Here is a 26166-nt window from a genome sequence, read left to right as displayed (position 1 = left end):
TAAAAAAAAACAAAAACCATATCACACGATCTCGAATTCTTCGTACTTGCGAGTATGAATATATTCGAAAGATTCCGTCTAGGTGGGTGTTATTTTGAATCATAAAACCGAGAGTATGGCGAGGGTCTGTAAAGGACGAGGGTGACGTTAATACGACTCGGCAATGCACGTCGGCGGGTAAAATTTTCAGCCGCATAGCTGGGCGCTGTTTGTATTACTCCGGTGTAGTGTGGTGCGAAACCTCTTCTCTTGCAGAAGAATGCCTCGTGTCGCGACCCGACACTTTAGTTTCAACCGTGAAATATGATCGGACATATTGCTGCAGTCTGCCCTATATGTAGCAAAAAAGGGTAGATGCAAAATACAAAAAAAACAACAAATTAAAAAATAATAACGATCGTAAAGAAAAAGACAGCTCTGCGGCTACTTCGATTATTTTTCTTGCAAATTTTTGAAATCGGCGGTCTCTTTTTGGTCGAAGTTCGGGATAAGGGTGGATTAAAATTTTTTGCAAAAATATGGGGGATGATGGCACAATTAGGGATTCTCCTTTGATGTCATTGCATCATATATTTAGAGACATTTATAACGATATTAACCGTACGAGTTTTATATGCACGAGGAAACCTAGCTGGTGCTCTCGTAGATACATAAACCTTTTAGTTCTAGTCATGTATAGGTACGTACCTACGAAGTATATTTATCAGGATTCGCGAACGGACGTACGAAGATTGGTTTTAATAATTTTGCTCGTTAGATTTGCGTCGACGAATTTCAAAAACTAGACGACTCGTGGAATAAATTTGAAAATGAAAAAAAGACTCGCGCACGATACATTTCACCGGGCGGAAGTCGAATGAAAATGAAAGAAAAAGCTGAGAGAAAGCTTCTTAGGAGTGGTCGATTAAAGTTTCACCAAAGAAAATGTGACCCCTGTCTGGTTCGCCGTCTGAAGGGGTCACCGTGACGTCCCACGCTCAGAATTGAGAAGTATCAAGTTTCGGCTAATGGCATCTTAATACCGTAGAAAGGTGGTTTTTTTTTTCCTTCTTCCTTCGTTTTTTCCACCTTTTGAATCCGGTAGTAAGACTCTTGAGAATACGTATATATAATCAAATATATATACCCAAGCAGACGAGTTGTTTGCTTATCTAAATGTAAGTGCACACTCAAGAAACACCGCAGCTGTTATAATAACCCGACCCTTTTGGATGATCCCTTATAGTTTCCGCACCTGCGTAATTCCCACTCTCGAACGAAAGAGATACGAGAGGTGCGAAAGAGCGATGGAGTTATTTCGGAAGTTGAATCAACGTTGTGGAACGTATTTTTTGAAACGGTGGTGTTTTTCTTTTTCTCTTTCACAAATTAGACGTATGGAAAATCCTGAGCGTGACACGCCGTGGACTGGAGAGAAATGACGACCGACGATTCTGATATTGAACTTCCTGCCGGGCCATCGCGAATGAATAACGTGTTACTGCTTCACGGATTTCCCAGTGGACAAAACTGCTGGCAGTAGAAGCACCGGTAGCGGTATCAGATATCTACTTCGAAGCACTCCGACATCTATCAAGTGTATATTAGAAGCTCTTGAATGTGAAGTGAAATCCCACGGGTTAATTTATTTCGCAGTTGAATTACGACGACACCGGTATAATTCTGATGACTTTCGAAAGAAAATGGTGAAATCGATTAAAATACGGGGACCGCTGATCGGTTTTTGACGACGGGAAGTGCATAACTCGATATCCGACGTAGCGTTATTGAGGTCGTTTTTATTCGATACACCGCCCTCGGGCTGACGAAGGAGTTGAGAATTATTTCCGGACGTAGCCGGAGAAATATACACGCTCTGAAATTTCTGGGAAATCAAATTCGCAGGCGATCCCGCCACCCCCGCGCCCCGTTCCAAGTGCTCTGGGAATGGTGAAAAGTTGAAGCTTTTACGTCGCCTCGAATACCTGGACTTGAAATGTCCTCTCAAGCGAGCCGAGTAGAAAGAGACGCCGTGTTAAAGCTCGATTCCTTGATTAAGGACCTTCTGACGGTTCGTCTAAATAATCTTCATCAACTGCAGACTCTGCAGCGACTCTGATTACATCAGCCTTTTGATACTCGGAATCGCGAATCAAAAAATTCTCTCCACGTTATTCAGAGGTACCTACCTACTATACGTAAACGAAACGAAGGACTCGGTCGCGAATGACGTCGAATAAATCGCTATCGTCCCAGCAGCGAAAGAGGATACAAAATAAAAAAAAAAATAAAAAGAATCAGAAAAAGGCATAGAATCGTTAGCTGATAGGGGACGGGGTGAGATGGAGTATAGCTACTACGCGTTTAAAAAAAAAAAGCTCCACATAACTCTGCCGTGGAAATCTTGACAGCCAAAGAAAAGAATTTCATCCTTCGATCAGAAACTCCTAGCTGGATTGGAGGATGGGATCGTTGCCGTGTAAAAACTTTTGGAAGATAAATTTTAACGGTTCTTCAAGTCCCGACCCACCCCCCCTCTTCCCTCCCCTTGGTAAGAAAACCCTGCAGAATTCTCCCTAACTACTGCGGATTGTTGGGAATCGCGAGCAATCGATACCCTATCCCCTTTCGCTGTACCGGGAATACAGGCACAAACAGGAGAAGATGAGAGAAAGACAAAAGAAAAAGCTTGTCGACTGGAGTCCGAGAGAGAAGAACGACGCGAAAATTAATCTACTCTGAACTTTTTTTATTCGCTTTTTCTTCCTCAGTTTCATATCGGTGGCTTTTTTTTTTCTTTTAATTCTAATTTCAAATGCAATTTCGTCATTTCATCAAAAAAAAAGCTTCTTTAATCTGAAAACTGGTGCTTTATAATGATCCGAAATGCGACGAAAAAAAAAAAGAAAAAAGAAAGCAAAGAAAAAGAAAAGTCGCTGGTTTAATTTTATAATGAGAAAAAGTTGGGGTGAAAATTTGGGGTTCGGATTCCGTATGTATGCGCAGACTTGAAAAAAAGAGGGGGAAAGAAGAAAAAAAGGAGTACGAGAACACGTATAGTACGTTCGTTAAAAGAAATGTACACGGTTAGTTGTCGTCGCCTGAGCCTTGACAGATGTTAAAAGTTCCTTCCCCGGCAGCAGCAACAGCATCGGCGGCGGTGAGAGAAAGAGATAGTTTTCAGGTTTTCGCTGCGACTTATTCGACTTTGGCTAAAGTCCTCGTGATATACGATACCCCTGACATTCCTCACGCACCTATATAGAGCCACTCCTCACTCTTCGGGAGATCGTTACAGTCGTACAATAGCGTAGGTACACACGCATTGCGAGTGTGCGCGTGCATCCGATGCCCCGTCCCATACCGTCCATGAGCAAATTGATTTATCAATTTTAAGCGACAGTTCGACTATTTCGCCTCCCAACTCAGACGCCCCTAATTATCTCTAATGATCTCGGTTTGAAATTTACGTCGATGAAAATTTCGTGGCTTATTAGAGGAAAAACGTACATATGATATTCTTTTTTGATTTGTTTTTTGATTCGACCATCAGATCTGTAATAATTTCCAGTGCTTCGTATTCTCGAGAGTGAAGAATTCCCTGGCGCTTTTTTTTCTCCGGGACGAAGAATTAGTTATAAAATTTGCAGACGATTTTTAATAGTCGGAAAGTGACGTGAACAAATGTTGGCAATATCCGAATTTAGCCTCATAACGACCCGCGGCGAGGGCCGCGGCTTTCAATTTGTCTGTGAATTTTGATGGGCAGAAAAAGTAGCTTTTGTAAAATTATGCGTTTCGGCGAGCAACGAAATATGAAAGAACGCGCGAAGGGAGGGGGCTGCTCGCGGTGTGCCACAAATATGTCCAACTAAACGCCGCGGAGATGCAGATGGATATAACATAACGAGCGCCCAATGAGAGCATATTTTCGTTCGAAGACCACCGGAGGAACGACGTCAGACGGTGAAAAGAGAACGAATGAAAAAATACAACTATTCGACCTACTCGTGCTGATCTCCAGACTAGCGCTCGCGGTCAAACTTAAGTTTTCTATTATTACGCGCCGCTATCGCATACCAACGTTATTCGGTGATTAGTAAAATCTATAGATAAATTGAGAAAGCTGAGAGACTCACATAATGGATATGTCTGCCACGCTTGACGTCTCTTCGGATATCTGTCTGTCACCTGAAACAAAATGAAAAAAAAATTCAAATGAAAAACGATGGAACAAAAAAAAAAACAAATTACATCGGAGAATCAACGCTATTTAAACGAGAGAGGAAAAATTCGAATACACTTTTCCAACCTTCGCTAATTAGACGAGCCGTCTAGGTTTCGGTCGTTCACATATTTCAATAAGTGTCATCGGAAGGTAGCTAAAGTTGGAAACGACCGATGAGTCGGAGTGCCCCCCTCCCATGAAACTATTTGGGAATGATGAGTAGATTTTGAAAAATCGCTCAAAGTTTTCGGATGGAAGAAATATTCCGGAAATTACATTGTGAGACCCAAGCCGACTCCGCGCGTATTGTACATGGAATACATGTTCGACATGTGACGCGAAAAGTGCAACCGGGAGAAGAAAAAAGAAATCGAAAGATCCGGGGCACGGGGATAAGAGTAAAAAAAAAAAAAAAGAAAAAACTTGCAAGTCGGAGGAACCGCAGCTAATCGATGAAAAGGACTCGAGCGCTGCCTAAAACTGTTCGGATACAATCTGGGTCAATTCGAGCGACGCCATGCCGTCTGCATAAGTTATGAGAGAATCTACTATACGTTGTTTAATTTTCCGCTTTTCTCACAACTGTATACATGTCTTCTTACGTGTACGTATAACTATAGAGTGTAACGCGTTTCTATATACGTGTGTGTAATATTCCTCGGGAGAATTTGGTTCGCGTTAGTTATCGCGTTGATTTTGGCTAGCTAGCTCGTCTTGGTTTGTACCGTCGCGTCTATTTCATGCAACACCACTGCGACTTGACTCGAAATCTACGATCGGGAATTTCGGACCGGGTTACACAATTTACGAACAACAGGTGCGCTCGTGCCGGTCCGGTTTTATTAATGAACGTCGACCTCTCTCTCTCTCTCTCTCTCTCTCTCTCTCTTCTTCTCTCGTCTTCTCTCGACGGGATGGAAAGAATTTTGAGACAAGCGTCGGCCCGTTCGCGCGCGCGCGCGCCGTAACATCTGGCTTGAGAAAAAATAAGAACAAGAACAAAAACGAAGATGCCGTTGCTATAACGCCGCTGACACTGAAAGAGGGATAAGTTGAGACGGTTTCCACTGCAACCGACGTTGGAATTTTGCGTATCCAAAAAATGTCGCCAATGTCAGTGGCAGACGACGGTCGCGTCCAAGTATTTATAAATCGTCGCTGGTTGAGTCCGGGTGCCAGTTTCACGGTAGGGACACAGACGGCGGCGAATTCGCGAACATGTGACATTTTTCGTTATTATCTATTGTATGTATAGCCGCTACACATGTGTGTACGGATTTACTCCTATACCGCAGAGAAAACATCAGACCGAATCATATCCGCGTCTCTCTTACAATCGAAAGGGCGAGACGATCGGAGACAAAGTGGAAGGAAGTAGCTGGATATAAGCGGTCGACTTCCAGCGAAGTGCTGGATAATTGATTATTTTATACACCGGGGGTTGAGAGACACGAGGGGGGAAAGAAAACCGAAAATTAACGACGGACGGAACGAAAAACAAACTCATTCGCCCTTGCTGTATCGGACGTAGCTTCTGGCGTGTAACCAATTAGACAAATAAGATGATAATATATTACTTCCTTCGCGTCGCAGAGATTCCCGTTGACATTCTGGAGACTCGTACGCAATCCGTTGTATAATCAAGTCGATACGGAGTTCGCAAAAATTTTTAACAAAGACCGATGAAATTTCGTCAGATCTGATGCGAGTCGAACGATTATATATGACAAAGAGAATGTATGGCAAATGATTTTTCACGATCCATAATGAAGCTAATTTTTCATAGAAGAAAATGAGTAAAAAAAATTGATGCGTTAATCGATAAATCGACGCATACCGCATCTCGTATTTTTTTTCTCTTAAAAATTGACGTTCCGCCGTGTTTTATACACGACGAGATAAAAAAGACGTCTTTCCATATGAGAGGGGGCGCGGTGGACGTACAAACGTTTTAGGTGAAGACAGACGTCGAGACGTCGTGATTTAGTGGGCGAGTGACGGCGCCGCACGTCGCGACGCGGTGGTTCTTCCGTGTCTGCTGATATATCCCGAATCGCATCGGCTTACGCGTTGGTATAGTCTCACCACCGCACGCGTCAACCGTGTCGTAGAGATACTTAAAAATCCGTGGCTCGTCAATTCTTTTTACAGCGAGAACAAATGATCAATCAAGAGGATCGTTCAACGTCGAAAAATAAGAGAAAATTTCCACCTTTTTCAGGCGGACGTTACGAGCCATTAAAAAAGCCGACGATCAACATCAAACTTGACGCGATCCTTCAATTATGAGGAAAAATTGATGCGGATCGTTCGCAGGCCTTTTCTTCGTTAATTTCACAGGTGTATATTTGAAGGAGACGGAGGAGTGTCGGGTTTCGGGTTTATATTAAAAGCATTTGGCAAGCGAACTGCAGTTCTAAACAAATATCGCGCATATCTCCGGCTAGGATATGTACTAATTAACGATTCGTGACTGACATAGCGCCTCTGGGGTACCGATTCAACTCTGCAATTAAACCAGACTTACAATTAGTTTTCCGCCGTTTGTGTGGTCGCCAACGTCGCGCGTAACTCCGATGTTCGCTCTACCTCCGTTCCGCAGGTGGAGGAAATTAACAGAAATGATACTGACCGTTTATACGAATGGTATTCTATAAATGTACACCGAGAAAGTTCACTCCCATTCAGAGAGAACTTCCGACTAAGCTTCATTTCTCGCATAATTTGAAAACCCGTAGCAGAGAATGCGCAGGTTCAATAAACCGCACAAAACTGTACGTAGCTGATACACACGTACACACGATACATGCGACACACTCTCGAGTCCATTAAATTTAATGAAACACTTTTGATCCGCGCTTAGGTTACCGGGGACAAAATAATAATAATTGCCTACTCAACGCTACGACGAGATCAACTTCAGACTTAGTGGTAGCAACTTTTCGGAATTTTTTTTTTCTTCGTATCTCTGCGCGTATATAGGATTCATAGGTGTACTTTAGAACGAATGAGAGAGATACGTGTATACTTTAATCTCCGCTCGCTGAAAGAGATCTTTTTCTGTTTTTTTTTTCTGTTTTTTTTTTTTTTGCTTCGTTTCTTTTTACATACTAAAGCGGCTGTTTAATTAACTTTATTGTACAATGAGGTATAGAGTGCTTTCCGCCGGTTCTTTGTGCTCCGACTTTTTTCATACGCGACATCGAACCTATACTGTGGGGATAAATTGAAACTGCGCTTACGGTAAGATCACGCCGGGGACTGGGGAACGGACGAAATGCGAAACGGATGGAGAAAAATGTCACCCACATTTCCACCGTTTTTCCGACATTTTTCATACGAGACAATAAACACCAGCAATAATAGAGATAGAAAAAAAAAAAACAAAAAAAAAAAAGGGTACACTGCGACATTGTTCACATCGTTGCGCTAGGCGAGAAATACTCTAAAAAAAAAAAAAAATGTATCCATCGCGAAACGCGAATAAATGGAAAAGGAATAAAGAGGGTACGAAAAAGTCGGTTCGACGAATCCTCCGGAGAGCGTCAAACTGGAATCCATGATATCAAAAAAAAAAAAAAAAGAAATTTTCCGCTCGCGTATGAAATCAGTCCATTAGTAAATTGCGAAATGACGTAACCCGAGGACTGTGCATATATATACTATAAGAGAAGAAGGAAGTGCAGCATGAATCCGCCCTTTTTGTCAAGACTTTTGAAGCCTCCAGCGTATAATATGAGTCAGAGAAAAATAAAACGGAGATTTCATTGTTCAGAAAATAGCTCTCGCAGAGTATTCTTTGTTAATTTTTATATTTTCTCTTTATTCCAATTTTTCTTCTTTTCGTTTTCACTCTTCCATTGCCGCTTGGGAGTCAAGATGTCGTTGATATACGATATACCCATATCATGGCGGGGGGGGGGGGGGGGGGGGGGGGGGGAATATTCCGTTGTTTTTCGAATATCAGTACCACCAAATACACGCGAGAGTTTGTGCGGGAAACGAGTAGCGAAAAAAAGGGGAATGAAAAAAACTTTCAAACTCTCCAAGGGGTTAAATAAGCGAGGTGTCGATTGTGAAAGAGAATTAACCTGGAAAAGAATTGATACAGATTGCGGAACGAAGGGTAGAGAGACAGCTGAATATTCATTAAACCGGAGTAGTGAAAGGAAAAATTCATTGGATCGTGAGTAATGGAAGGATAATCGAATCGTAGGCAAACACTACTTTTTCGCTATTCACATAAGCAAATACCGCAGACACGTGATGAGCTTAACGTAAGTTGACGAACGGTTCAAGATTCAATAATCTCTTCGCAGTAGTGAATGTAACCGCTGATTTTTGGACGACCCTGCTAAATTCTTCCGTTCAATTTATCGTCGGTTCAACGTACGCGTGTAGCGCTTTTGTAATAATCGAGTAAAGTTTCTATATCAATTAGAGCGTCTCGATTAATTGATAATCGTGGAAACAACGGCTGGCGATAGAAAATTGTGCTCGTATAGGTACGGTAATGAATAAACTGTGAGAGCGTATCAAGTACCATGTAATACGATATTACTTGACATCGATATAAGTACGATCGGCGTGTGTAACGTGTATCAGGTGAATTGAATTTTCACCCTATAAATCAATCATCGTCAAAACCTATTAAAAATTGAGAGCTCAAAGAGAAATTAAATTAAAAAGACCGAATTATTGCGGTTAGTTTTTTGAAAATCGGCATCGAAAGTCGGGGTTCGCGGCAAAAATTTGAGAAAATTTATTCCCTTGGCGAGATTATTTGGTTCGTTTTTTTTTTTTTTTTTCACCCCAACAGATACGCTGTAAATGTACCAACTACGCGTTTGTACCGAAATTCTCGTTCGCGAGAGAAACCTGTTTTGTTTGAACAGGAAATGACTTCGACCACAAGCACGTAGAAAACACCAGCGGAGAGACCGGGGAAGAGCTTCGACGGTATTTTATACGTATACCTCTACACACGTGTACGGATGTTGGTCGGAAACGCGTCGAGCAGCATCGAGGCGTGTAAGTTTTGTTCAACAACCCGCACGCCGCAAGAGATGCCCTTCGCGCTACGCTCGTAAGTCGAGCTTTGGAAGCTTTGATCGAGATTTTCGAGTCCCCGATGCTTTCTCGCCTTAGGAAATAATGAAAAAGTCTTCCCCAATTTCTGAAGAACACGCGGACCGCTTATAACCCACTTGGAAAAAAGAACAAAGGATTTTCGCTACCTTTTTGCTCACGGTCAACGTGCAATGCTGCTTTTACGTGATCGTTGTAACATACCGCCGGATGAAAAATTGCTTTTCAAAGAATTTTTTTTCGCGATTCATACAATCTCCCGTGTATTGAAACCCCGAAATTTCTTCGGCTTAAAATTCTTCGTTCCCTTACATCGGATTCGTCGCCGATCCACCTGATCATCTTTGTAAAAAAAGTTTCACTCATGATCAATCGATCGTATAACATTAAACATTTTTTTCTTTTTTCTATCCTTCGCACGAAAAAATGGAGATACGTACATAAATTCATTCGAACAATAAGGCGAAAAGGTGGTTATGTATGATGAATAGTCCGTTACGCAACGAACCGCGTTCGAGAGTATGAAGCTTACGTAAAATTTCGACGAATTTCAATTTCTGAGACAAAACTTTGTGTAAATAAAATTTCATCGTGAACGTACAATGGCGATACCGTAGCGCTGTTAGGTACGCTAATAATGGAAATAAATTATAGACGCCGCGCGTCTGATGTTATATAAAAAATTTTGTGACGAAAAAAACTCAAAGCGGAAAATTCGGAGACAACTCCGATGACGGATGGGTACACGCCGCGAGAATTGTGGGACTCTCCTATTAGATTTTATTTTCTGACTTAACCGCAGGAAATAATTTGTCTCCGTTTTTAATAAGAATAAAATAAAACGTGAGTACGGATAATATTTTTCAAAAGAAACGACAACCGGAGTTTTCTTCATTTGATAAAACCCGCACTTCTTAGCGAAAATGAATAATTTCGGGGCCTGCGCTAATTGGGGTGGAAAGAAAAAGAAAAAAAAAAACAAAACAAAAAGAACAATTCGACAACGCGCGCGCGTTTGCACGGTTTCGTTTGTTGTCCCGCATTGCAGCGGATTAAAAAAATGAATACCTAAAAATATGAGAAATAAATTTCGAAGCGTTGGCCTTTTGGGCGCGGTAAAATTTCTCAGGAAACAGAGCGCCGCGTAAGCCCAGCTATACGTACAACAGCGTATAGGGATAAATTCATTAGACGAGTACGCTGTCCCGAAACAGCTAAAAACTTTTAACCATCATACGGCGTAGAGAATGTGCTTTAAAGCGCGCGCTGACAGGGACACCTTTGCGGAAGGTTGCGCACGTTGCACAACCCACCCCATCGAGTGGGCCTGGCTCACACGAAAAAGCTTTCGGGTGTAAATAATGAAGCTAAAGGCGAAAAAGCGAAATAGAATAAAATAAAAGGAAGTGAAATAAATAAATGAAATTTTATTCCGTACCGTATAGGTTGCTACAGAAGTTGTACAGGTAGTGTACCTACGTCTGACGCGCGTATTCGTTCGTTTGCAGGTGCTGCAGAAGACCGACCAGTCGAAGTCAGCGTCGTACACGGGGTGCCGGTGTCATAAATTTTAACGAGGATATCGCGGTATAAATATACACTAAGCACAACAATTAGCGGGCCACCCTGTTTTTGCTCCGAAAAACGTCCGATTTCGGAAAATCATAACCGCTCGAAAAATTGAGGTAGAGAGTTGTAAAAAATAGTATTTTGAAGCGTGAAGCTTCACCTTTCAGATGCCACAAGTCGATTTGAATTGCGTTTTTGCGTTCACTAGTTGTACTCTCCTGATTCAATTCATGTCGAAAACGTCAAGTGAACTTTTGACTTTGAGAAGGTGCACCGAGTGTCTCAGTCGGTAGATTTCAATTTTTTTGATGTCATTTCGAAGGTTGAAGTGTTCCCTTGAAAACACGTCCCTTAAATTTTTCGTACGATTTTTTTTGCATGAGTTATGCGACTCTAAAGCAGTTATTGTCCATAAATCTTTGATCGAATACCCTGACCGACACAGTTATCGTATCGAAGTTTTTCAAAAACGAATTTGTAGCTCAAAACTTTGACTTTACGAAACTCTATCGCAGTATTACCTTATCTGAATTTTCGAAGCTCTGTCACCTTCCGTATGCACCCCTGCGCATCTCCGTGTGAAAGCTTGAAGTTTGACCCCTTGTAGGTCGCGTAAAAATAGCGGGATGGGTGGCCCGTGATACCAAGTTCAAGCTTGAACTGTCCCCTACAAAATGCGCACTTTCGTCTTTTTTTATCTTTTTTTTCCATCGCGTTATTCAACTCAGAACGCAAACAGGAGATTTAACCATTACCTCCGGCATTAGCATTACCCAAGGTGTACCATGTAGAGGTTGCTCGGTAGGATTCACACCTCGTACCTTACCTCGTGTGTGAGTGTGCATGCATTTTGTGCGTACCAGAGATCAGGACCCCATAGTTCGTCAATTCTACGGTATTTTTCGACTCCAAACCTTCTCTGGTACGTGTACGTGCGATTTGCAATCGCGTGTTACCGCCTCTTTGCCTCTTTATTTCGCGGCATCTCTCGTGCATGTTGATGCAATTTCGAATTTGATATTGCGGTATATCCCGCCAAATTTCGTGCAGCGCCCAACCTAACGTCGCGAGATTTGACAACAATGCGATTTTTGTGCTGACGATCTGTATGACCCCACCTACATGTTCTAAACATGAACACGAAAAATTCTGCTCTGAGGCGGTAACACGCGATTTTAGTCATACACTGACATAAACACACACAAAAACAAACACAGACACAGTCACGAGCAAATCGCACGTACACGTACCAGAGAAGGTTTGGAGTCGAAAAATACCGTAGAATTGACGAACTATGGGGTCCTGATCTCTGGTACGCACAAAATGCATGCACACTCACACACGAGGTAAGGTACGAGGTGTGAATCCTACCGAGCAACCTCTACATGGTACACCTTGGGTAATGCTAATGCCGGAGGTAATGGTTAAATCTCCTGTTTGCGTTCTGAGTTGAATAACGCGATGGAAAAAAAAGATAAAAAAAGACGAAAGTGCGCATTTTGTAGGGGACAGTTCAAGCTTGAACTTGGTATCACGGGCCACCCATCCCGCTATTTTTACGCGACCTACAAGGGGTCAAACTTCAAGCTTTCACACGGAGATGCGCAGGGGTGCATACGGAAGGTGACAGAGCTTCGAAAATTCAGATAAGGTAATACTGCGATAGAGTTTCGTAAAGTCAAAGTTTTGAGCTACAAATTCGTTTTTGAAAAACTTCGATACGATAACTGTGTCGGTCAGGGTATTCGATCAAAGATTTATGGACAATAACTGCTTTAGAGTCGCATAACTCATGCAAAAAAAATCGTACGAAAAATTTAAGGGACGTGTTTTCAAGGGAACACTTCAACCTTCGAAATGACATCAAAAAAATTGAAATCTACCGACTGAGACACTCGGTGCACCTTCTCAAAGTCAAAAGTTCACTTGACGTTTTCGACATGAATTGAATCAGGAGAGTACAACTAGTGAACGCAAAAACGCAATTCAAATCGACTTGTGGCATCTGAAAGGTGAAGCTTCACGCTTCAAAATACTATTTTTTACAACTCTCTACCTCAATTTTTCGAGCGGTTATGATTTTCCGAAATCGGACGTTTTTCGGAGCAAAAACAGGGTGGCCCGCTAATTGTTGTGCTTAGTGTATATGAGGGTTTTTGATCCGCCGGTAGGTACCGCGACTGTGTGTATAGAAAAGCACGGCACGGGCTGCGTTAATAATGCAGACGTGCCGAATACATGTACAGTATACGCGTACGTCTACCGCGGGGAGATGTGTAATACGCAGCTACGTACAAAGGTGCGCACTTCCGTCAGTTGCACTCGTTGCCCGACTGACAATAAATAGCGAGGTGTTCGAAATTCCGTCATTCCTTTTGTCTTTTTATTACCGACTATCCTCGTCGGATATCGGGACCACTCGACGGAGCGAAACTCTCTTTTTTTTTTTTTAATGTTTTCAACAAATCGGAAGGTAAGATTTACGACAAGTACGTACGGACGTGCGACCGTAATAGAGATAACTCCGAGAGTTCTTTATGAAACATGGAGGTGGAAGAAAACAGATACGGAGGAGGAAAAAAACTGAGGATCCCTCGGAAACGGTGTCCAGCGTGTCTATCTGGAGTCAGAACGTTTCTACGTACAGAAGAAGAAGACGTAAAAATTACCATTTTCAGCACCAGCGGATATTCGCAATTTTATCGCCGATCAAATTAAAATATCCACATCCTCTACGCGCTATGTTGTTTCATTCGCATATAGCAAAGACTTTTTTTTTTTTTTTTTTTTCGTTTTTTTCGTTTAAACCCTTGAGACGAGAAAACGGAGTACAGAGGAGGACACGCATGAAGCTTTTTAAAAAAAATGTTAGTGTCCTTGTAGGGGGAGAAAAATCTTTTCCAAAATCACGGAGGAGGAGTAAGAAATCGTGGAGGACGAGATGAGATGAAGAGAAGAGGGGAATCGTTCGGACGGATTCGTGGGCAGATTTTGATAGCGCGGGGCGCGATCCGGTTCTCGGCGTTGCGCTGCAGTTGAGGATGATACTCGTGGTCACCAGACGCATATATCACACAAACACTCGTTTACGAGTTTCCGGTTATCCGTTGTGACGTATAGGTGTACACAGAGGCGAGTCGCAGCGCATAAATTTGAAATTTCACAGAGTCGGAGTGCGGCGTAACCGTAGCCGCTGCAGGCTGCGGAATATATCACGAATGTCTCGTTTTCGACCCCGCTGCCGGCAATTAAATGATTCCGTACACCGTTTCGCGGATATCCTTCTCGACGATTTTATAGCCCCGTTCGAAACGGGAGAACTCGACGCGCCCGCAGCCGACGCGACGTTTCACGTGTATTTTCTCCTTTCCTTTCCCGAATTTCACTAAATATTGGCGCTTAAAGATTCGAGGACAGACAGGTGTAATACCCTAGGTACGAAAATTGGAGGGCCACCACCCTGTTTCGGCTCCTGAAAACACCCAATTCCGAAACCTCGTAACCTTATAGTTTAGAATAGAGCGTGTTGCAAAGCTACAAAAATTATTGACCATGAATCTTTGATCGAATACCCACTTATGGTATCGAGGTTTTTTAAAAATCGTCTTCGATGCTTCGACATTTTTGCGCGTAGAGTGGAAAGTTACGGAGAAGGTGAGTGAGGAAAGAAAAAAAAAACATTACGGTCTCATTACATTCCCTCTATTCATCTGGTCCGGTAGCCGACTGAAATCCTCCTGACCTACCGCTGAAGCGGATCATCTCGGTTTCGCAGGGCGTGTATAATTCGCCGCCATCGGAGTCGTCGTTGCTATTCCAGAAACTGAACGACGACGTTCGTGCGGAAAACCCCAACGTTCTTCGTTCTCTCTTCTCTCCCGCGGAGTCGTGAAGGTATTTTCATTACGACGGATGGCAAGGATTTGTAAAGCTGCATTCAATCGTAAAGCTATTCTACAGTGAATCGCTCTCCTTCGACATTACATATCGTATATGTATACCGAGCACCGTATGTATACCTATGTGTATGTAATATATGTGGGCCAGGTATGTACACATGCATAGTTCGAGAGAGCAGTAATTGGACACCGTCGACATAACTATTTAATGAATCGAATTCATCGTTGCGATTATTTCTAGAATTTCGATCAACGTATGGATGAAAATTCAGTCCCCGGTTGTCGCGTTGGTCTTTTCATTTTTTTTGTTTTTTTTTCAGGTGGAGAAAATTTGTTGCTGATAAAGTTTGCCCCGCGATTCGAATTTCGATTTTTAAACGGTCGGCGAATAAAAGCGAAAACTCTGCAGAGGGAAGATGTTATTCGCAGAGGGTCGTTATACAGGAGATCGCTATTGAAAGTTGGTTTAATCACCCCTTTCGCGAAAGGACTAATCCCTGAAAAGATGATAGATATAGATTACTTATTATACCACTCTTCGGAGTAATAACAGGGATCAGTTATTAGCGATCGATTATCATTGATCGGTGGAATTTTGATACCAATTCTCTCAGACCGATCGGGATACGTGATCCCCGCCTATTATCCCTCGCGCAGTTCATTGCTTTCCCTTTCTTTTCCCCCCCTCCCCCCTTTCCCCCTGCTCTTTCTCTTTCATTCTTGGTTTTATACGTGATCGGAGAATATCGGTTAAAGGCTCCCTCCGTTTTGGCGAGAAATAGAAAAGAATCGAAGACATGGAGGGCGTGTTTCTCTTTCGCACCGTTCGCTCGATTACGTTTTTATATGTATATTCGAGAATCGGCGTAGAGAGATCTGCTCTTCCTGCAACGCCGTCGATCGGAATGGTACTAACAAACTTCTGTGCTCCATAATCGAAATCCGATACAGTAAATACATGACGCGGAACGCTATTCCCGCTCGCCGATGGGAGGCAGAGCGAAAACCGCTTATACTACGGGGTGGGGGACAAAAAAAACGTTAAAGTCACCTGCGACCGATGCATATGTTGCAGCTTCTATCTGGAAACCCATCGAAATTCAATAAAGGCTATCGGCTCTTTTTACCCTTTTGTTCTTCGAAAGTGTGCCGCACCGGCGGTGCAGTATACCCAGAAGGTGTGCGAAAAAAGATTTAAAACTTGCTTGAATTTTTCCCAACTCGAATATTGGAAAAATTTGTTGCGAAAAATGTTCAAAATAGGGGTAAGTGAGATTACCTACAGCCCGTCCTTTCCCCCGCGGCGTCTTACGTTCGGCATTTAATTAAACATGGTTATTAATTTTCCTTGATTTGCATATAATTCCAATTAAAGCACTACAGCTTGTCCGACGGTTCGCCCCCTTCCTTATCCTCGGAAAACATCCCATCCGTCATCATTCCTCATTAATAGTCAAGACGCGACCTTCCGAGGTAGAAAATATTTCAGGGACTCAGAACACAATGGGAAAATACAAATTTATTTCCATACCGCGTAAATCATCTGGCTCCGAAACAAACTATTCGAAAAATCTGGAAAAATCAACGTCCGATATGACGAAGCTGAATCGACGTCCTAATCCGCGGCGTGATGTAACATGCCACGGGTGACAGAAAAAAGTGACAGGGAAACTGGTAACGATAAAAAAGAAAATCAAATCCGTCAGTTATAATGATTAATGAACGGTAGAAAATATATCTGATCGGGGTAACGACGGGGTGCATGTTACGCGTGGGTAACGCGAGAAAGTCCCGAATGTGATTAATGACAAATCGATAGAAATAAAATTCAAAAGAGAATCGAAAAGCTCCCTTACCCGCACACCCCCTACTTTTTGTTTTCAAGGTTGAGAACCGTTGCGGTGCAATGTATCAGTGCTTTCGGTGGCATTGGGTTATGTCGGGGACGTCGGTAGGAAGGAAGCTTTGGAGAAGCGAGTCGATTGCTCCCCGGGGAGCCGTGCCTCGCTGATGCCTCTGTCTCCCGTTTTACGGTATAACTCGCGCGCCTCGAATCTCCTGGTTAGGTTTATCTGCTCGAATAAGGAGAAAAAGAAAAAAGAAAAAAGAAAAGAAAGAAAAAAAAAAAGGCCACGCAACGTCCCGCTCGACGGAGGTAGGTACGTACCTCTTGAGGAGGCACGGATCGTGGATTCTGCTGATTAAATCGATGTACGCGGAAATACAAAATAACCATAGTTTACGAGGGAAGGGACAGCGGACGCCATTTTCGCATATTGGTAGATAGTCGTGTACCATATCTATATAGGGAAAACAGAATACAATAGTTCGGGGAGGACCCCAGTTAATTTTAATACACTGTGCCCCGGGGAATTCATGGGGACAGATAAACCGCAGGCGAAGATACATCCTGCATGTCGAATCGTCTGTATCGTGTATACCGTAGAGGACGGCAATTCGGTCTCTAGGTATACCTATACGTATACACGTGTGTAAGTACGGATATCTGTGTATACCTATCTCTATGCTATACCGGAGAGGAAGATTTGGGCGATTAAATTACGATACGGTGATAGGAAACGCGATTTATGCGACGAGATTAACTCGGCTCGTTTTTCGTTCTCCTTTTGTTCCCCTTTTTTATTTTTCAAAACAAACTAACAATGAGGAGAACAAATCCCGTTCACCCAGATTATATACCTATACATCTACGGAGGGAATCCCGAAATGCAAATCCGCCGTCGAAGTGGGTTCCATATCTGTTTTTTTTCTTTTTTTTTTTTCTTCTTCGGGATATCGTAGAACAGATAAACGATGAATAGATGTATCGGATGTACGAAGTATAGCAACGGTAAATCATAGAAACCCCGAGAAGCGAAACGCGGATCAGATGAATCGGTCTCTAGTTATAATGATAGATATTTCCACCGCGGAGAAATAGACTTGGCTTATAGCTGCATCATTCGTACACAGTTAAGATGTGAAATTATTGCGCGGTTCTCTCAGGTTTCAATAATGACTTAAAAGATTAGTCGCGTGAACATTTGTCAAATAACGCACGCATCCAATTAGTCCCTTTCATCCGACTTCATAGCGATTCCCATCAGCAGCTGTCGGTAGCCATCGCCATCGAATCGAAAATAAAAAAAAAAAAAAATTTCACCCTCCAACGGATTCGAACGTTTCACAAATTTTAAGAGGTGTTTTCAAAGAAATTTTAACCAGACTTAACGAAGATCGTTTCATACAAAGTCCGTGATAACGGCGAAGGCTGATCGAAATGACGACCGGCCTGAGATGGTCGGTGAAAATTTTCCTGCTCATCGTAGCCGGCTGCACTTCAAAGTCTGATCGCGACGGAAACGCGTTGGAAATACGAAGATCGTAGGGAGCGGCGACGACTCTTGGCCGCTGACTTTATACGATCGTTTTCAGCGTAGAACCAGAACTTGTGATTCCCTGGATTTAGAATGAATTACAACCGGGACATTAACGCTTGTAAGCGAGACAGCCGGTGTGGCTATCTGTATTACGCGTTGGTTTATACCAGCTACGAAACATGAAATTAGGTTTCCGTTCCATCTTAATGTCGGCGTAGAATCTCATTTGTCAACCGGTCCCGCGGCGTACCTCGGGGAGGGTGCTTCGCTCGGACGGTGGACCAAGAAACGGAATATCGACCGAACCGAGAAATTAAGAGTGGCTTTCCGCTATACCGAAATGAGTTTGGAACATTTTGAATATCTACAACTTCCTTCGGATCCCTCGTACTCCTCGGTTCCTCGTCGTCTACGTGAGATCGAAAAAGCTCAGCCCAGATATCGCCGTTGTCTGCGGGAATGAGAAAGAATGCGGGGTAAATTTTCTCTCGTCAGGTATGACCCGGCGAACCCGAAATATTCTCTCATCGTATTCCCCCCCCCCGCGACACGACATCGCGCATCGTCCGCGAAGCGTCGCGACGCCCCTGGAGCGGCGAACTACTGCATCTATATTTATAAGTGTAATAAATCGATTATTTTCTTTCGTATAAAGTACTGCCAACCCGCTACACACTCAGCCTTCTGTATGTATAGCCGCCTCTTCATCTTTTCACCCTCCGGTGTTTGTTTTTTCAAAAAACACCGCCTTCTCCGAGGGATGAAATACGAGCGTAATACACGTTGAGCGATGGGAAAATAGTTTTTGGAGAAAATTCGCGGTACGGAGGGATGGAATATTTTTTTTCGCGAGTTTAAGAAACGGCGAATGAGGAGAAAGAGAGAGAAAGAAAAAAAAGTGGAAATATCACAACAAATTTTTTCGAATCATGCGGAGATGTGTGACGGCTGATAAAAATATCGACGTCGCACAGCGACGTGATAAACTTACTTTTGAATTTTCTATTCAGTTCGTTGTCGAGAGGCGAATGTATATACCTATACACGTATCCTTTATAAGAGGATAGAAGCTATTGGTAGGCAGGACGTGTGCCTCAAGAGCTTCTGAATACGCTTTCAGGACCTCCTAAAAATGTTCTCAGCACCGAGCTTTCTCTTTCTTTTCCTCCTTTTTTTCTCTCGTTCTTCCTTCAAAGCGTTTCGATCGATTCCATTTCTTATTGTTGAAAATATGAAGGGGTACTTGGGTGGAAACAATTTTCGAGCCTGAAATTTTAACCCGCGCGAATTATTTGCGGGTGCGTTTTTTAACTCGCGCAATTTTTAACGCTGCTGCTAACAACGTATCGCTAACCGAGCAGTTTTCTATTATTTCACTCTATTCAATTGAACAAATGAAACAAGAAGTGGAGAAAATTTTCATTAGGTGGGAAAGGTATTCGGAATCCGTTATAAGAGCAGTCTCTGCGAACAGAAGTTGGGCAAAGAGAAATGGAGAGAAAATTACACAAACAAATGTTGTACAGTAGTATCGGTGAATGTTGCTCGCCAAGTAAAAATACGCCAACTCGTAGAGTAGTAGGTAGCTACCAGTTGAAAGGTAAAATAAACAAGATAAAACTAAACATAGCCGGAGTTCATAAAGTGAAAACATAGGGCTTGAAAGAAAATGTACAGCAGCAGCGGCAGCAGCGGCAGCAGCATGATCAATAGAAACACACCCCCTCGGTGCCAGGGGTTCTGAAAATTAACTCGTTTAAAATTCTTCCTCGTTTTTCGGGACGGGATGTCAAAGGCGGTAAGTACGGAAGTGAATAGAATTCACGTAATGAAGTTTTCCGCAAACTTTTTAATCGGCACAGTCGATAAACCTTTTTCAAAAATGAGATCCACTGTTCCGTTGGAAACGAAGATCTTCCCTCCTCTGTCTATCCCCCCCTCTCGGAGTCTGTGGTTAAGAACTAGTCGCCCCTAGGGAGCCTGAGATTTGTGTTAACTAATCTACATGGAGAGTTCCTCCGGTGTCTACCCCCCCCCGAAGTGTCTGGACTTACTACACCGCCCGACTACAACACGTCAAAACACTTTCTTGCCCACCACCCAAATTTTCACCAACTTCGTACCCGCGCACCGCACCTAACTTCTTCCATTTAGAGACATGCGCTCCCCGTACATTCTACACCTATACGTTTATGCGCGATATTCCAGAGTACTACTCGGATTCTAGTGGCATCAAGCCAAAGTTATGATATACATACACGACCACAGGAACGGGATCAGGGTTGCCGAAAACTTTCGCTCCATTCGTTTCATTTCGTTTCATCTCGTTTTCCAAAAAAAAAATTTCAGTTCCATCGACCGCCAAGTACCGTGGAAAGTCAGTTAGACGAATTTCCCACGAAGGTGCGGGTTTCGAAATTCGCTTGGAAAAACTGAAAAATGTTCTAAACGAAAGATTTCAGTCGTTTCACGCGCGCGTCCACCAGATACCAGATACGAGGGCGATCGTTTCATCATCGATAAAAATATATCAATTATACGCGAAGCGGGAACTTGCGGAGATATTTACTTACCACCGTACGGTGCGCTATACTACGTCGTTCTTGTTTACGTTTGCGAACGGGGTAAATGACCGACCTTGTCACATTGCGCGAACGTCAGATAAATTAGTTACGCTTACGTGGGCAGTGACGCACTACGACGATACACATCGTTGATCACATGAGCGTTAAACCGTTTCGATCTCGCTAAAATTTTATCGATAAAAGAGAAAAAAAGAAAGAAAGAATAAAAATGAACGAACGGAATAACGCGTATCACCTGCACTTCGCGCGATTATTCCAATTCTCAACGGCGGAATTCGTACCGATGCGGAAACGCGTTGAATACCGCCGATCGCGAGCGCGTTTATTCCGACGTCGTACCGAGAGGGTCGCATACGAGATACTACGGTGATAATGATATTATTTCGCGTGATCCGCACACACCTGTCGGCGTGGGCATAAACCAGACGGTGATGTTTCCATCGGGATATCGGAAAGATTGAACAACATCGCGCGCTGTTCGAATACCAAACGAACGGAGTGTAAGTATAGCGGTGCCATTTACCTGACATTCGCAAGGCGATGTTTGTCGATGAATTTATAAAATAAATTATCCCGATTATTCGGCTACGTTCGAATTTCTTTAAAACTCTGTTTTCGTTCACTTGCGGTTTCGGGACTCCTTTCAATGGATATGAGCTACGAATCAACATTCAACCGCGAAGAAACGTGACTGCTACGCCAAAATGGCAATCGAACCGCGGGGTTTAACCGGACTTTTGAGCTACAGGTGATTTTCCTTCCTCCTTTTTTTTTTCTATCGAATTTCGTCGCGACTCCGATCGAACGATCGAATCGTCGCTAATCCGTATCTCGTGCTCGAGTTATAAAACCACGGCGATATCGTATCTTTCGACAACACCTGCACACCTCCGATGTCGAATCCAGATGTGCCCGTCGCCCGTCGAATACCAAATGCAGCGATACGCGCGGTCGTTCGTCGGACGCATGAATTATAACGAGAACAATATATATCGTGCAAAAGAAAAAAAAAAAAAAACTGACGGACGAAAATTATTATACAGCCTCGTGAATTTGTCGAATTTAATTTTAGTCGGTAAACATAAGCTGGTTTCTCACACCGCGAATAATTATCACGCATGAATATATTATTACATCAGACGAGGCGCTTTGGCATACGGTATGAATAACCAGTAAGCCAGAAAACCGACTGAACCGACCGCCTGCACCCCGATGCCGAGCCGAGCTGGAGCGGTGTGACTTTTTTCGAAAGACGCTCGAACGAACAGCAACGGGAATGAATCCGGTGCAGTTTTTTCGGAGTACGTGAATAATTCACGTTTACATAATCGTCCCTTAAATTCACGTTGAACCGAATACGCCGTGCGAGCGTTACGGGCGACGGTTCAACCGGCGCGCAGAGATAATTAGCATAAATCCGGGATTTTAATTGAGTAGTTAATTACGGGGGGGGGGTTAAGCTCCACAGCGAGAATTTCGGGGTAACTCGTTGAACGAGCCGGTTCGTCGGGCCAAAAGACTCCGCGGTTCGTTGGCCGTTGTACGGCTCGGCGCCGGGAAAATTATGATAATTGCGGCCGAAGGATAATTTTTCACCTGATTTCGATCGCGCGCGAGATCTCGCAGCCCTCCGTGGATCGTCACGATTCCCCCCCCCCCCCCCTCGCATCGCGATCGAAATTTTTTCGCTCGTCCGCTTTGCGGAACAGGTAGTACCGCGAACACCTCGCGTTTCACTCGAAAACCAACGGAGCTAAAAATTAAACAACTCTTTACATAATGCCGGAGTTCACCCTGTGTAACCCTACATTTTCACGCATGAAATTTCACAAACGATCCAACCAGCGAACCCCTAAAATTCCTCTGGGCACTTCGCCGCCTATATTATACGCAGCTTTTCCTTTACCCTCTAATCTCCGTATAGCCACCGTTTTCCCATTTTTTTTTTTTTTTTTTTCCTTATTTTTTTCTCACCTTTCTTATCCCCGAATCGGAGTCCTGTTTTTGAGGATATAAAATAATACATATATATATAAGTATACGTATATCGGGTGAGAAGAAATTTGTGATCGACGTTCGTTAATCTCCGTAGAATTGTTTCGTGGGAAATTTCCTTTTTTTTTTTTTTTTTTCGGGAACAAAGAAATTCCGGAATTTAGTCAGACAAAAAGGTATTTTGCGGAGAGAAGCTGAAAAAGCCCCGGAGCGTCCTTATTCGGGTCCCGGTTTCATTCCCCCTCAGGTTTTCAGACCCTGCAGCGCGAGGAGCGGTTAATGAGAAACGTGTTGGGGTGCGCGCGACGTATGCGCCCCAAGGTCCCGGTGATGGTCTCGTGGTTATTCCCTGGGGAGCAACAAACTCGTAGGAGGATAATACCGCACCCGTCCACTTTCAACCCACACTCGAACAGGCCAATCGTCCGAACGACCGGAAACTTTGTAAATTTTGAAAACCGTTGCCCCCCTTCTCCCCCCGCGACAGAGGTCGTACCACCGTTGAAACATTGTTCGGTTTTTGACTAAAAGGGAAAATGTGTACAACTTCGTTCCTCGGGGGACTCGCGCCCGAAACCTAAAACCTGGACCAACGCGCTTCCGAAGGTCACGCGGCTGCACCCCGATGATCTTTTTTTCATATTCGCAGTTTTCTTTCTCGTGCTTCAAGAATTAATGAATTCCGCACGATCGTGGCGCAGAGCGAAGGAAAATGCGTCTACCCTGTTCTCACTCGAAATGCGGAGCAATTAACGACGCTATTTTAATAACGACGAGAAACGATCGCCGTCCGAGTTGCAAACCTGCGGCGCCAAAAATACACCGTAACGTCGACCGCTATATTATATTCTTTCCTCGGATAGGGGCAGAGTTTTAACGATCCCCCGGAACCGAGTGTGTCGTGTATAAGTCCGAGCGACGAGAGTCGCCTGGATGTTTAAACGAAGGAATCCGGTAACCGCACGAGAATCGTCCGGCGAAGTTTTCAAACGGTTGCAGATACCGGCGAAACGAGGAGTGCGGAATATGGTCCGGGAGCGGCGACGCTATCGGTGTGGAATACGAAAGTCAATGGAATCACGTCTGAGGGATAGTGCGGCGCGCGGTATAGGTAGGAGAGGTATTAATGTAAGTAGTCGAGATAGCTTATGGGAAACTAGGGAGGGAGCGAGAAATAGACGGAGCGAAAGAGACGGAGAAACTAAACCGAGAAACCAGACTCCGTCGAGCAGCGAGTCGTTGGCCGAAGCAGCAGCTCTCTCGCTCAATCGGGATTCTACTCACGGGTCCCAAAGTGAAATACATCCAGATGTACATGCGAAAATCAAATTATACCTTTGCTTCGAAACGTTCCCCGTATTTGTAGGAAAATTTCAATTGCCGAGTCGAAACTTGACGTACTTCGCTACACACGTAATACTTGAGTGGCGATACTTGAACTTGTAAGATACGAATTGACGACCTTCTCTACCTGTACGACGACGAAAAACGTAAAGTTGGCGGCGGGGGCCTTTCGCGCCACCGTGAATTCCGGGGATTCCTCGAAGCGTATGAACGTAGATAAAATGGTAACCGAAGTGTGAAAACCTAGTTAATATAGTTTAACGACTAATAATGGGCTAGGGGAGGAATATAAGGGCACGTGATATCCGCAGGACGCGTTACATTATGGGAAGACTGCGGAGGTGCAGGCTCGCATAAATCATAGTTTCTCATCAAACCCCTGCGCGGGCATACAAATGGGGATGCAAATAAGTAGTTATCCCTCTTCCCTCGGTTGGCCATAACTCACGGCACCCTCGCTTTCTCTTTCCATTCCGCGTGTACGCGGGTATCTCGAAGGAACCGACCCAAACGCCATCTTGGAAAAGCTATGCAACCGACTCCTCTTTCCATGCACGATTCCCCTTTCCGCTCCTTCTTACGCCGAGAGAAAAGGAAGCAGCGACGACCGAGGAAAGAAGCTGGGTGAAAAAAAAAAATCAAAAGAATCTCCGAGGATATCGCAGCAGACTGCGCAAATCTGCTTCGCCTACGGATCTCCCAAAGGATCATTTGGCTCAACGACCCGCTACAGAAGAAAACCGCGTTCTCTTCCTACCTCCGATGATACCTCCCGTCAAATGTGTGCTTCGAATCTACGCTATTTTTTGTTTCTGGACCGCGACACCCCCAAATATCAAACATGGTCGGATCCCTGGGTGAAAGAATAAGGAGAGAAAACAGAAACCGACTCACCGTGGGTCGAACGCGCGCGCGCGCGCTCGCTCGCGCGTAAATCACCTTGTTTAAAGCGTGAAACGTTTGGAGAGTTTCGAGTGTCACATAAACAGAGGAAGATAGACGATAGGAGAGCAAGAAGCAGATCCAAGCTGCATAGCGGATCGGCGGGGGAGGCGGAGTCCTCGGTTTCATGACTTCTGGATTCATCGCTCTCTCGTCGTCGTCGTCGTCGTTTCCCATCCATAAAATTTTACTCTCATACTACATTCGCCCGCTTCATACTTCTATTGCTTTCTCGACGATAACCCTCTCCGAAAGTCCGCTCGTAAAATGTACGGGGGCAAGAGAGAGAGAGAGAGTGAGGGGGTGAAAAAAGAAGTAAAATATAATATCAATTTTTCCGACCGAGAAATGAGGCGGCTTTTAACGGTTTTATCTCATGCTGCAAGTTCTCTTCACCGATTACCCCAGATTAAAGAAGATCTCCGCACGCACTTCGACTGATCGTAAAAGTCCACTTGCATGTAACTTTTTCTTCCTTTTTTTTTTCTTTTTTGATGTTTTTTCTTTATGCACGGAGGCATACAGCTGTATAAGAAAGATTATCCACCGCTAAAAGAATGAGTCAACGCATCGCGTACGTTTTCTTTTCCTTTTCCTTTTTTTTGTTTTTTTGTTCATTTTTGACTTATGGTTTCTCTGTGCCTTCTCCTCCGACGAATCGTGATGATCGCGTAATAAGATTTTAAAAGCAATTCGTCGTAACGGTAACTCCGTGCAAAATTATTCCCTTGTATAACAGAGAATAAAATCGTCTGTATTTTCCCTCCGGGATTCACTCCTCACTCGCCGCTCCCTTTTCCACGCCCTGAAGGGCACGCCCATGATGCGAATGGTTTTGGTAGACCAAACAACAGGGGCCGAGTTATCAATATAGAGGCAATCGTGAAATACAACCTTGGGATAGTTGAGGACGCCACAGAAAGCCATGTGAAAATTTTTCAAAAATATGTCCGAAGAGCACACTTCATAGAGTTTGCGTATCCAGAACGATACGGATGGAACGATTATATTCAACCGAAGCTCTCCTCAGGTTCGTGGAGTCTTTTTTTTTTTATCTTTTTTTTTTTTTTATTTATTGAAACTCTAGTTTCGCGTTAAACGCTCGGATCCCCGTCTATCCGCGTGTGTCACTGGAATAGATGCATAAAAACGTGCTC

General features: G+C 43.7%; 1 protein-coding gene across 8 annotated transcripts in view; it reads right to left on the bottom strand.

Moving 5' to 3' along the window:
- LOC105689124 (stress-activated protein kinase JNK) overlaps nt 1–26166 on the bottom strand; it is a 90633-nt gene that overhangs the window by 16050 nt on the left and 48417 nt on the right. For 5 of the 8 annotated variants that reach the window (XM_025746541.2, XM_012405932.3, XM_025746544.2 and 2 more), the window contains one exon: nt 4119–4170. The gene's annotated coding sequence lies outside the window, so the exon portion shown is untranslated. Of the gene's footprint in view, nt 1–4118; nt 4171–4291; nt 4387–20716; nt 21097–26166 lie in introns of those variants that run through there. The other 3 variants (XM_025746546.2, XM_048651139.1, XM_048651140.1) reach the window with 3 other exon arrangements.

The sequence above is a fragment of the Athalia rosae genome, chromosome 2 (assembly GCF_917208135.1).
Source record: "Athalia rosae chromosome 2, iyAthRosa1.1, whole genome shotgun sequence".
Lineage (NCBI taxonomy): Eukaryota > Metazoa > Arthropoda > Insecta > Hymenoptera > Athaliidae > Athalia > Athalia rosae.
Note: the sequence above shows the minus strand (reverse complement) of the source record. Positions and strands in the feature narration are given on the sequence as shown.